Source organism: Varanus komodoensis, unplaced genomic scaffold, assembly GCF_004798865.1.
Source record: "Varanus komodoensis strain SLA01 unplaced genomic scaffold, ASM479886v1 scaffold44_3, whole genome shotgun sequence".
Taxonomy (NCBI): domain Eukaryota; kingdom Metazoa; phylum Chordata; class Lepidosauria; order Squamata; family Varanidae; genus Varanus; species Varanus komodoensis.
The window spans coordinates 7,784,414-7,797,136 of NW_025336010.1; the positions used below are offsets into that span (position 1 = coordinate 7,784,414).

Below are 12,723 nucleotides of genomic sequence, written 5' to 3' on the forward strand. Positions count from 1 at the left end.
CACTTTGGAGATTGTATCCCAGTACTGCTTTTCCTACTCTTTTATTGACTATGAAGGCTACTCCATTTCTTCTGAGGGATTCTTGCCTGCAGTAGCATACCTGATGGTCATCTGAATTAAATTTACCCATTCCTGTGCATTTTAGTTCACTGATTCCTAAGATGTCGATGTTCAGTCTTGTCATCTCTTGTTTGACCACGTCCAGCTTGCCTTGATTCATGGATCTTATATTCCAGGTTCCTATGGAGTATAGATCTTTGCAGCATCGGACTCTCCTTTCCCCACCAGATACATCTGCAACTGAGTGTCCTTTCGGCTTTGACCCAGTCGCTTCATTCTTTCTGGTGCTACTAGTACTAGCCCTCTGCTCTTCCCCAGTAGCATATTGGACACCTTCTGACCTGAGGGGCTCATCTTCTGGCGTCATATCTTTTTTCCTTTTGGTACTGTCCATGGGGTTTTTTTGTCAAAGATACTGGAGTGGGTTGCCATTTCCTTCTCCAGTGGATCACGTTTTGTCAGAGCTATCTGCTATGACCTGTCCATCTTGGGTGGCCCTGCATGGCATAGCTCATAGCTTCATTGAGCTACGCAAGCCCCTTTGCCATGACAAGGCAGTGATCTGGACCATAGCAGAGAGCAATGTAATAAGGCCTCTACCCTTTACACCAAGGTCCCAATTAAGAGTCTCTCAGATCTGAAATTTATTTTTTTAACTGTTTACATGATTGCTATGTGGCTTCTTGCCTAATTTGGCTCTGAGTTAAATAGAGAGAATAATGTGATTTGACTACAGATCATGGGCTTAGATGCATTCTGAGAACATTCCCAGGATATCATGGAGGCAAGAAATATACTACTTGTATAGATATGTTTTCTTGTGAGTTATTTTATGGCAAAGATTTGGGGCAAAGGTATCTCTTGTTATGTCTGACCATTGGCTATGCTGGCTAGAGCTGATGGGAGTTGGAGGCCAACCATAGCTTTCCTACAAGCATTTATGACAGAATGCAAGCACTTTATTTGCTCCTTTTTACATGAAAATTACAATGTGGAACAGTTCTTAAATTGTATAATAATCTTATAATTGGACACAATGTGTAAGTGTCTTTCTGAATATTTCCCTTTTCTTGAAAATCTTGTAAATACAGTCTGTTCATGTATGATGAAATCTTTATGGTAGATTAAAAATTACAACTAAGAATCAATTCTCTCATGATATTCTAGTATTTCTGTTACTTAAAACCAGACTAGTCTATATTTCCATCAAATGAGCCAAACTGAACATGATATTGAAGACCTGGGAACAGGATCTCTTGTAATAGCTATTTTTCCATGTTAGTGAGGCAAATAATATGTTTTGCCTTGTGATTTCTGTTCAGAAAATGCTACAAGGTTTTTGTTTTTATTTTTTTAAGAACTCAGTCTATGTTGGGAAAATGGTAGAATCAAGACTGATTTTAATGAAAAAAGAAAAAATGGAGAACCTTTTTAAAATGTATCTCCTCCATCACATCTAGTTTGACACTAATATGTAGCAATTTAAGTTTACAGTGGCCCAAACACTGATGGGCGATACTGACTGAGGTATGGACTCAATATTTTCCCAGGGATCTCTGATAAAAATCCTGACAGCTAAACATGGTCAGGTACTGTTTTTATATACATAATTGTATTCTGCAAAAATTCTGTGAAATTGAAAGAGCTGTTAAGAAATAACTTATTTCCCACAAAATCTTCTAGTATTGGATATTTGACATGATCAGTTTTTGATTTCTGAAGATTGGGCACAAAGTTGGTATTAAACCTGAATGTGAATGAACTGCCATAATGTATTACTAGAATATGTAATACACTATGAACCACAACATTCTAGCCTTTCTCTGACTATTATATTTTTATAATTGTTATAGTTATACTAAAAAACCCTCTTTTTAAACAATGAAACATCAAGAAACAATGCTACTTTTGTGCCAGTAACTGTATTTTTATAAACATGGACTTGGGTCAACAGACAATCAGATTATTAATAAATGCATCTATTGATGTCAGAAGTTTATGTTCATTTTTCAAATAATTTCCTAATGCTGTCATTCTCCCCCTTGCTCCCTTATCTTCCTTACTATAGTTTGTTCAAATTTTCTAACCCATAATCCTTACTGTTACCACTCTTTGCTCTACAGCAAGGCTTGGATAGTCTTCAGTATAGTCACAGACTTAAAAAAAAAACAATCACTCTAATTTTAAACTCAATCTGGTATTTCTAATATTGAAACTGTAGCAGTGGAAGATAGCTTTAGTCTAGTCCAGCTTCACAGTAGAGTAGTACCTTTCTTAGAAGAAATTAAAATGTTACAAAGCACTGAGCAAACTTTTTAGGTTCTCCAGAACACTTTTGCAGATTGAATGTTAAGGAAAACAAGAGAGCAGGGAAAGAAAAAGCTGGGCAGCTTATTGGAAACAAAAGTTTGCACTTTATAACAGTCTTAAGAAGGTGTTGTTGTTGTTGTTAGTCACGAAGTCGTGTCCAACCCATCGTGACCCCATGGACAACATTCCTCCTGGCCTTCCTGTCTTCCACCATCTCCCGGAGTCCACTTAAGCTCACACCAACTGCTTCAGTGACTCCATCTAGCCACTTCATCCTCTGCCAGGTGCAAAATAGATTTCAGGTTGCACTGAGGGCTGCTGGAACAAAGAAACAATCATGACCATTCTCCCATATCATGAAGATATAACAAACTAGCAGTTACTCAGTTCTGTCTCCAGATCAAATTAAACTGTGAAAAATTAGTTGACAAGCTATTTGAATTCTATGGTGAGGATATTTTTCAGCTTCTGGAGAACTCTGAACACTTACTGTTTTGTGACAATTTAGTTTGATCTAATAAGCACTACTGTAGTGCTTTGATTTTTTTTCTACTGGGCAGCTGTTATTTTTTTTTAAGTGGTTGATATCTTGTTACAATTAATGACCTGACAAATTAAGCTTATCCATGCTCGCACTGTGAAACTCTAAATCAGGTTTGCACAGCTTGTGAGCCATCAGTCATGTATTCTGGCCTCCCAAGTTGTTGACAACAATCTTGGTTTGATGGTTCTAGTCAGATAGTCCTTATCAAGCCCCTGGTGGGCTTCTTTACTTGGCTAGTAGGTTGTGTGTGTTGGGGAATCACAAGTTCTTCAGTCCTGTTTCACAAACACTTAAAGAATCGACACAAAAAAGGACATTCACACTTGCCTGCAAAATCCAGGAGTGGAATCCCTGCAGTAATAAAATCACTGACAAAATTCTTAGCATTTTCAGTCAAGTAAGGGCCGCTTTTCAAAAAAGCAGATTTAGGATGACAGAGCTCATTCTCTAGTCTGTGGAGTTCTGGTATGTACATGCTCCACAGAGGAAGAGAAAGGGATGTTCTTTTTCTAAAGATTAGCATGGCTTATATACACAACTCCTTCAGGGTACACATACTTTTGAAAGGACAGGGAAGTGTGAGAAAAATTCTTCTGTATCACAACATAATAAGAGTTGCTGCTTTGCTCATTTTTAGCATATTGGCCAGCTTTGTATTGTTTCAATTATCATTTTTGTAAAACTTGTTTTTATGACTAGTTTGAGGGGGTTTTAAGAGGAAAGGGAAAGTGTTCACATTATCACAAAAATTTTGTGACAAACTACCTTACTATGGGATGAGCTGTAACTCACATTGTGATGGAATGAATTGTTTGTTGTAATTGTTTAAATTCTTAAGTAGGTTCATAAGGAAAAACTAGTGGAAGTGAGGATAGTGCATTTAAATTCATTTGTGAAGCAGAGATCAGATAATTAAGGATGCCAAAGACATCCTTGAACTTAGTTAATTAGTTCAAATTAAGGCTGCTCATAAGCATGCATTCTTTACAGAGTATATTGGTGTTCAAAGTACCTTACAGGATTTCAACCTGCTTATACAATCCTCATAATCACTCTATGACTATTACAAGTGCACACAAAAGTAAATTAAGCTGAAATTAATCACACTTGCAATTGCAAAAGGGTCAGGGAGTAGTTTTCTTACTGGGAAGGGAGAGGTTTTCTTACTGGGAATGTATTTTTACTGAAAAAATACATTTAAATACCCTCTTGAACAAGAGAGGACTGCCCATACATGCAGCATTCATTTTTTTCTTATTATTTTTACGCTCTTTCTTCCAGAGAGCTTGGGATGGTGTTTTCCCTGTTGTCGCAACAATCCTGTGAAGTGTATGGTAGGCTAAGAAAGAATCACTAGCCTCATTTCATCCAGGAAGTTAAAAGCTAGGGAGGGGGTTGTATCTGGGTCTCCCATTTCATATTCCAATCACCAGGAAAAGCAACATAAATCAAAGCTAACGAATAGGACACCGATTCCTATGGAACAAAGGCAGCAGAGGAAAAGACATTGGTGCAGCCAGGTTGCTATTAAAATTAAGCACACAGGGAAACTGCAAATTATGAGGTGGGTGCGAGGCCTCCACAGTGAACATGCAAGTCCCCCTCCCTCGGGGGGGGGGCAAGGGTTGTTTAACCCACTTTTGCTTGGTTCGCATGACACGAAGCTCCCCCTCGCCTCCGTGGCTGGATTGTGCAAGATGCACACAGGCATTGTGCAAGGCATTGAGTTTAATGTGTTAGCAGACTCTAACCAGTTAACAGCTGGGGCAAACCCTGGGGGGACCCCAGACCCAAAAACTAAACAGAGCCTGAGACGAGACTTAGAGCTAATTGCAGTTTTATTTTGGTGCACTATAGAATAAACGGAGACAGAGGGGAGATGCTTCCCAAATCAGAGTCTCGAAAGAGGTACAGAGAACATACATTATATACCCTATGTCATAACAGGTTGTCCAGATACAAAGTAAATTCATTTCCCTATTATTCTTTGTTCTATTTGTTAGTTTACAGAAAACTATTTATTTATTCAGAGACTCCCCTTTCTAATGTGTCTGTTGATTATCTCAGAATTATTCACATCCGCTCTATGTTTCTCAACTATTAGTAATTTATAATGCCATTTGCTACTTTTATGGAGGCTTCACCGGGATTCCAACCGGTTCCAGGCTCCAAAGATACTTCTCATTTACCCGCTTTGACATCCAGTCATCCTGTACCAGGAGTTCACACAGGGTTCTCCATACCTCCCCCTCTCCCTCCTGGACAGGAAGTACAACATGGCTGCAGATTTCAGGCTAAGTGGTTAGGCTAAGTGTTGTGAGGGAGTATGTTTCAGGTAACAATGTCCCGGGCAAGCTGTGGCGTGTCGTCCAAACCTGGTCACAATGAAATAAGACGAAATGTTGGGAAAAAGCGAACGTCCAGGGAGGCAAAAGTTACAGGGGCGAAAGTCGAGGCAGCCCAACTGAAGCACCACCATCACAACGCACCTATACTTTGATCCCTCGCCGCCTCCGCACTTTGAAAGACGGCGCGGGGTCGGCGGCGAGGGAGTGGGGCAGCGCCAAGCATGCCTTGTCCTGGGTTAAACCCCCTTCCTGCCGTCTCCGGCTGCGTATTGTTTGCCCGGTCGAGAGTCCCGCCGTGTTCAACGGGCTTACAGCGCACGCCTTAACCGTCTACTTGCAACGTTAGTCCCTTTGAATTATAACGGAACATCACTTCAGATTTAGTGCCTGAATATAAAAATCTGTCAGGAAGCTGGCACATCCGAAAGACGTATATTGCATATTATTTTGTACCTTTTATTGTCTTTATCTGCACTGGACATTTAATTCTGGAAAGGAGGAATAAATAACACGAATTAATAAACTATTGCAAGTCTGAATCGCTCATGTTTTAGAGTACTAACGAGCAACTGCCACAACTGCTTTAAATGCACGAGAAAAGGCCACTTCGCCCCGCCCCACCAAACTCTTTAATCATGCAACATAGTATCCTTTGCATACGAGCTCCGCCCAATGCCCAATGGCATTGTGGGGGCTGTGTTTGTTTTGCTTTGTCGCAAGGTGGCGTTTGTTAGCTCATGTATGAACCAATGGGCAGGTTAGAGCGTCGGTGATGACCAATCATGGACAGAAGAGTGACGTGACGCTTTGGGCTGGGATGCCGCCCCTTTAACGTCCTCTCCCATCGATTGCTGCCTTCGTCGGAAAGGCCTTCTGAGTGGGGGTATGTTGGCAAGCATCTCCTCCTCGGGAAAACAAGAGCCTAGCGCCCCGGTAATGAATTGAGAACAGTGGGGTGCAGGAGGAGCCCGATGCTGCTGTACCGAGGGGCAAGTGGACGGTGCTCTTGGAAAGGTAACGGAGGAGTGGGCAGAACCAAATGGGTAGCAATGAATGAGGAGGCTCAGGCGGGTGTAGGAGGAATTATTTGGTACAGGCGGGCGCTAAAGAAACAGAGGCTACTAAAGGTGGTGGTGGGGATCTGTCCGTTCGATCAAACCTTTTAGAAAAGGCATTAAGTCCCTTGTCCTGCCTTCTAGTTCAGCCCCCTTTCCTTTTCTCTTTAGTCCCCTTTCCAGCCTTGCATCCCCAGATACCGTTGGACTACAGCTCTTATCACCTCAAGCATTGGTAGTGGTTGCTGGAGACGATGGGAATTATAATCCAGCAGCATTCGGGGGCCTAAGGTTGGGCCAGGGAGCCAAGGCATGGTACGAGTACCAAATCTACTCGACCTGGCGTATGGTATGTATATTGTGAAGAAATCAGTGGGTAGACACCAGCAGAACCCTTCTTAGTAAGAAGGGAGCTTGACAAGTCTTGCAAAAAATAAAATTCTGGTGCCTCAGCAGGGCCTGCAAAAAACGTTCCATGCATTAGACAGAATGTTCAGCTTCTGCACGTGTTCGCAGATCTCCTGCTACCAAACACTACATCTCTCCCCCTCACATCAGCCTAATGCAGATTAATGTGATGCAAGCAGAAAGTGAGAACAAAGTGCACACACAGCAGAAAAACCTGAGCAAGTGAGGTCTCACACACAGTTTTGCAGCTTTTTACAGGAGGGGCAATTCTGCTAGTTGCTTTGTATCATACTGAGTGGCCCCTGACCTGTTACCTTACCCATTACCTTATTTATGTATTATATTTCACTTTTTTCTCATCAAGAAACCCAAGGGGAGGGAGTTACATAATTGTTTTTTCTGTTTCATCCTTATAACAACCCTGTGAGGTAGGTTAGGCTGAGACTCTGGTAGAAATCAACCTATGCCACAATAAATGGGTTACTCTATATATATGCAATATGTGCATACATACAGTATAGAAGTCATTCTAGAAAACATTTGAAATTTCATGATAGGTACACAGTGTAACAAAGACAAGTGAATATTTATGGATAAGTATTCAAATTACATACAAAGCAAATCCTCAGAGTCTGTTAAACCACAGGAAGGAAAGTCATAATTTGCATTATAAAGGTGATGAATTATACATTTAGAAAATATCAAAATTTCTTTCCCCTGCCTGCCCAGTGCATGCACAAATTTCCCATCATCTCATGTAAACATCACAGAAATACAAGCAACATTTACTTTCTCCTAAATACATAGGGTAAGTTCACATGACATGGCAGCCAACTCTGTGATTAACCTGCATGGTGTGGTTTGTTTACATAAGAATCCCTGATGCTCCTGACAGATGATTGAGCTTGCCTGGATTGCCTCCAGTCCTCCTGCAGGTGGACTTTGTGCCAAGAACCACCATTTCTTCTCACTGTGACTGTGAATGGGCTGAAATGACAGCCCATTCGAAGTATCCAAATGGCACATTGGAGCAACTGTTACTGGTTTACCACATTTCTTTTGTACTGAAGATTTCCACAGACATTTTTGCATTTTCAAAGGTGTGCAAATGTGCAATTCCAACTATCTTAAGTGCACAGTCAGTGCCCTTGATGGTGTATCTTCTTAAAGTATAGGAGGCACCATCCATGGCTTTTGACAAAACAAGGCTACAATAGGCTAATCTATTGCTTTGTTATCCATTTGACAGATGTCAAATGGTGAGCTGTCAAGTGAGAAGCAAAGCCACATGGGATCGATCGGCTGTCAAAAGAGGTAGCATGCATAGGACCCCTTTCCCAAGAGTCTCTAGGGTCTTCTGTTTCCTATCTATCTATTTATCTATCTGATTTTTTTCAGTGTCCTCCACTGTTTCTACTTTATCCCGAGACTCTAGCTCCTTGGAAGAATGGAAAAGTGTGATCTATATTTCGTGGGAACACAGAGTTTTGACAGCTGTCAAACTCAAGCTTCCTTTTAAAATGAGTTTTTTTGTCTTGCTTAAACAGAATTTTGTTTGTTTGTTTTTTGGCAGGAATATATGCAGCCATGAGGTGTACATACAACAGCCCAAGCCATGGGTTGTCAGGGTGGCTTGTTGCCTACAAACAAGCCACCTTGCAGGAAGTGGTCCAAGTTTGCATGAATCACCATAGTTAGTGGTAGAATCACCATAGTTAGAGCCTTACTCACAAATACTCACCATTTATTTGAACTCAATCATAGACATGGACCTTACAGAAAATTAAACTTTGACTTGTTCTCTGTGTGCACACATAGGCAGGTTGGCTGTGTCTTCCCCCTGACTTGGGTACTGCTACTGCATGCCTCTCACTTTAGCTCTTTTGCTGGCCCTACTGAACTGTATATAGACTCAGCAGGTTCACACACTTGTCTTTTCTGAGTGGCTGAACTGGTAGTGGGGCTGGGATAAGCAGAATGAGTCTCTTCCGCCAGGCCAGTTTGGTTTCTTTTTTGCTGCATTTGCCTGCCTGCTTTCCTCCTCCAGTTCCTCATAGCCTTGAGTCAGCCAGGCTTTTCCCCAAGACTGCATGCAGTGGGGGATTGATACCAGCAAACAGCAGTCTAGCATGTTTAATTGTAGATGTTTGAATTTCTACATTATGGTTGGGCCTTCCCAGACCCACTAGGCCTGCATGTACAAATAGAAAATTGGTAACATAGGACAAGTCAGGAAAGCTGGTAATCTTTCTTAGAAATGGGAGAAGAGGGCATATGCCCCCAAACCCTCATGGCTAGATATTTTCCAATTAGATGGTATCCCCAGAGGGCTTCCTCCTCTTTCCAGCTTCTTTATGGAATCATAGAATAGCAGAATTGGAAGGGGCCAGAGGGCCATCAGGTCCAACCCCCTGCTCAGGACAGGACCCCAAGTTAAACCATCTCTCTGAGAGGGCTGTCCAGTTACATCTTGAATGCCTCTAGTGATGGGGAGCCCACAACCTCCCTAGGTCATTGGTTCCATTGTTGTCCTGATGTTCAGCAAGAACCCATTATTCCATCTCCTGCACTCCAGGATGATTGAGATGAGATCCTGGCCTTCATTTTTGTGACAACCTTTCAAGTACTTGATTGTGCTATTTCATACATCATATGTGGCAAGCTTGGATTTTATCCCCAGTCCATGCTCAGTGGGGAGTTGCAGTTGATCCTGCATCTGTGAGGAGGATACCTGAATGACACCAGTGTTTGCAGACATGCATAAATTAAATGTACAATTTCAGGACATTTGTATCTTGGGGACTCCCCTATAACCAAAACCATCATCTGTGAAGAGGCCCTCATACTCGACTGGGACATATTTTCAAGCCAGAAGGGAGAAAGGGCTAGTCACATTCAGATATAGAAACGTTTTCCAAATTCATGCAAAGTTATAACCCCCCATAAGTGCTGGAGATAGTCCTTATTTGGAATTTCGATATGTTCTTTCACTTCCTTCAATTAAGAAATAATTGAAAGCCAGTTTGGTGGTTAAGAATACAGGACTGAGACTGAGGTGATCTGTGTTCTAGTCCACGCTCCACCATGGAGCTCACTGGGTGACTTGGGCCAATCACAGACTTTTAGGCCAGCCTACTTTCCAGGGTGGTTGTTATGAGGATAAAATACATTTATGCAAGCTCTCTTAAGTTTCTGGGAAGGAAAATAGCAAGACATAAATAACCAAGAAGCACTGCTAAACTGATTTTCACCTATCCACTAAAATGGTGCTGTCCATTTTTATAGCACTCAAAGCATTTGTTTAAAATATTTAGCCTTAACAAAAATCAAGATGATAGACTAAACCATGGGTCCTTAAACTATGGCCCGTAGGCCAGATACGGCCCGCCATGCTGTTTTATCTGGCCCACCTCAAAGCTTTTGGACTTGCTTGGTGAAAATGATCTCCAAGTGAGTCCAAAAGCTCTGAGCTGGCACAGGCGTACTCAGTGGGAAGGCGAGCACAATCGGGGGCACACTCATGCAGGGAAGGTGGGTGCGATCGTGGTCATGGTTGGAGGTGGGGGAGGAGATGGCTGCGATTGTACTGGGGTGGAGATGACCGCCATCACGCCTGCTTTCCTTGCACAAGTGCACCTGTGATCGCACCCGCCTTCCCTCCATGATTTATTTATTTAAAACATTTCTATGCCGCCCCCCTTGCAACAAAGCCTCGGGGTGGCTCACAACATACATAAAAATACAATCAATAATTTAAAAACTGGTATCATCTCGGCTATATATTAAAATCTATAAATACAATAGTAATAAGTTAACAGTTAAAATAACTTTTAAATAAAAAGGTCTTCGCCTGGCACTGAAAAGCAAATAATGACAGCGCCAGGCGGACCTCTCTGGGCAGCGCATTCCATAGGTGGGGTGCCACCACAGAAAAGGCCCTCCTCCGGGTACTCACTGTCCTAATATCCTTCATGGAGGGTTCCCGGAGAAGGGCATCCACTGCTGATCGTAGGGGGCGGGCAGGCATATATGAATGCAGACGTTCCTTTAGATAACCAGGTCCCAAGCCGTTAAGGGCTTTGTAGGTCATAACCAACACCTTGAATTGGGCCCGGACTTCAGTAGGGAGCCAGTGAAGCTGACGGAGAACTGGGGTTATATGAGAACAACGCCCAGTCCCCGTCAGCAACCTGACACCAATTTTGCACCAATTGAAGTATCTGGACCGCCTTCAAGGGTAGCCCCACATAGAGCGTGTTAACAGAAATCTAGTCAGGAAGTTACCAATGCGTGGGTCACTGTTGCCAGGCAGTTGTTCTCCAGATGAATGAATCAACGCAGCTGATGAATGAACGCAGCTGATGAATCAGCTGGAGCTGAAGGAAGGCGCTCCTCGCCACCGCTGTCACCTGAGCTTCTAATGACAGCTCAGGGTCGGGGCGCACTCCCAAGATGCGAACCCTGTCCCTCAGAGGGAGTGCAGCCCCATTTAGGACAAGGCCCAAGTCCCCACCTCGAAGCCTGAACCACCCACCAACAGGACCTCCATCTTGATAGAAGTATGATAGAAGTATGATAGAAGTATGTATTCTCTTTCTCCTTCAGAGACAAAGTCAGTCTGTCCATTTCGGCACAGTCCAAGATTTTTTTTAAATCAGTTCATCAGTAGGTGGTTCTTCACTCCTCCATATTGCCTGTTATGTTCTATTACATTTTCTCTGTATTGCGCAATGAAGGCCCCCCGTTTGATTTTAGATCTATACATTATTGATATTTGAACAACAGAAACATATACATATAAAGGAAATAGACTTCTGAGGATATGTTAGAGACAAATGTTTATATTAATGTGTTGTTATAGTAACTTGAGTCAAGGTGAATAAAGAAAAAGTTAAAGAATCGCAATTTAGAAGACATTTTCAATGAATTTTAACTTAATTTTTTAAAATGTGACTGAAGTAGAAAGGATAATAACCATTGACTTACAGTGTATTCTTTGATATTCTGTGTAATACTAGTTTAAGATCCCTTGCTGTTTCTTTGTTGTTTTGTCTTTCCACCTTTTAATTCCTATTTTCTTTCTTTTTCAAGCATTACTGTTATTAAAATAATAAAAAGGAAAAAGGAAAAAAAGATATTTGTATGAATACTGTGTGCATTAGCTAATTTGTGGAAGACCAAAGCTTCAGTGGAGTCTTTATCTGGCTATTTTTAGTGATCAGGGTGATGTTAGCATTAATTGTACAGAATTTGACTTTCAAAGGTGAGTACTTCAGAAAAGAATATAACAACAGCCCTGCTGGATCAAGCCAAAAATCCATCAAGCCCAGTAGTCTGATTTTACCAGCAGCAAACAAAATACCTTTGCAAAGTTCTTGATAATAGACAAAACAGAAGATTCTGTGTTACTCATACCTCCTGATCATGCTTGTTTGTCTTTTTGTATTTTCTCTCATATATGACAGAAATCAACAATGTTTAAAGCAGTGTTTGTTTCCTTTACAGATGCATTCTGTTAGAACTTAAAGATGGAATTGGGAAAAGGTAAATTGCTAAGAACTGGCCTCAATGCCTTATACCAGGCCATCCACCCTGTGCATGGGATTGCCTGGACAGATGGAAAGCAAGTGATACTGACTTCTTTATACCTACATAATGGAGAACCTAAATTCGGCAACTCCAATGTTGTTGGTCAGTTTGAACATGTGCTTGGACTCTACTGGGGTCCATCATGCACTCCAGATGTTCCTGCACTCCTTGCTATTCAGCATAAAAAACACATCACCATGTGGCAACTCTGTTACAGCATTTCTGAAAGAAACAAACTAATGGTTTATCAAATCAGTGAAATTAGTGAGCTGTTCCCAATACTTCCTCAGGGCTGCATCTGGCATCCCAAAAAAGAAATCCTGGCTGTGCTTACGACAAGGGACACTTCTGTATTGCACTCCGTTCGTCTGAACAACTCCCGGATAAAGGCTGATATTAAAGGCACTGG

The 12,723-nt window shown here is 41.8% G+C and overlaps 1 long non-coding RNA gene across 1 annotated transcript; it reads left to right on the plus strand.

Annotated features, from left to right (window-relative positions):
- Positions 1 to 6,109: 6,109 nt before the first annotated feature.
- On the plus strand, positions 6,110 to 12,716 carry LOC123030390. The gene is made up of 3 exons (XR_006416093.1): positions 6,110 to 6,276; positions 6,489 to 6,666; positions 12,231 to 12,716. It is a non-coding gene; the product is annotated as an uncharacterized LOC123030390 (long non-coding RNA).
- Positions 12,717 to 12,723: the final 7 nt, after the last annotated feature.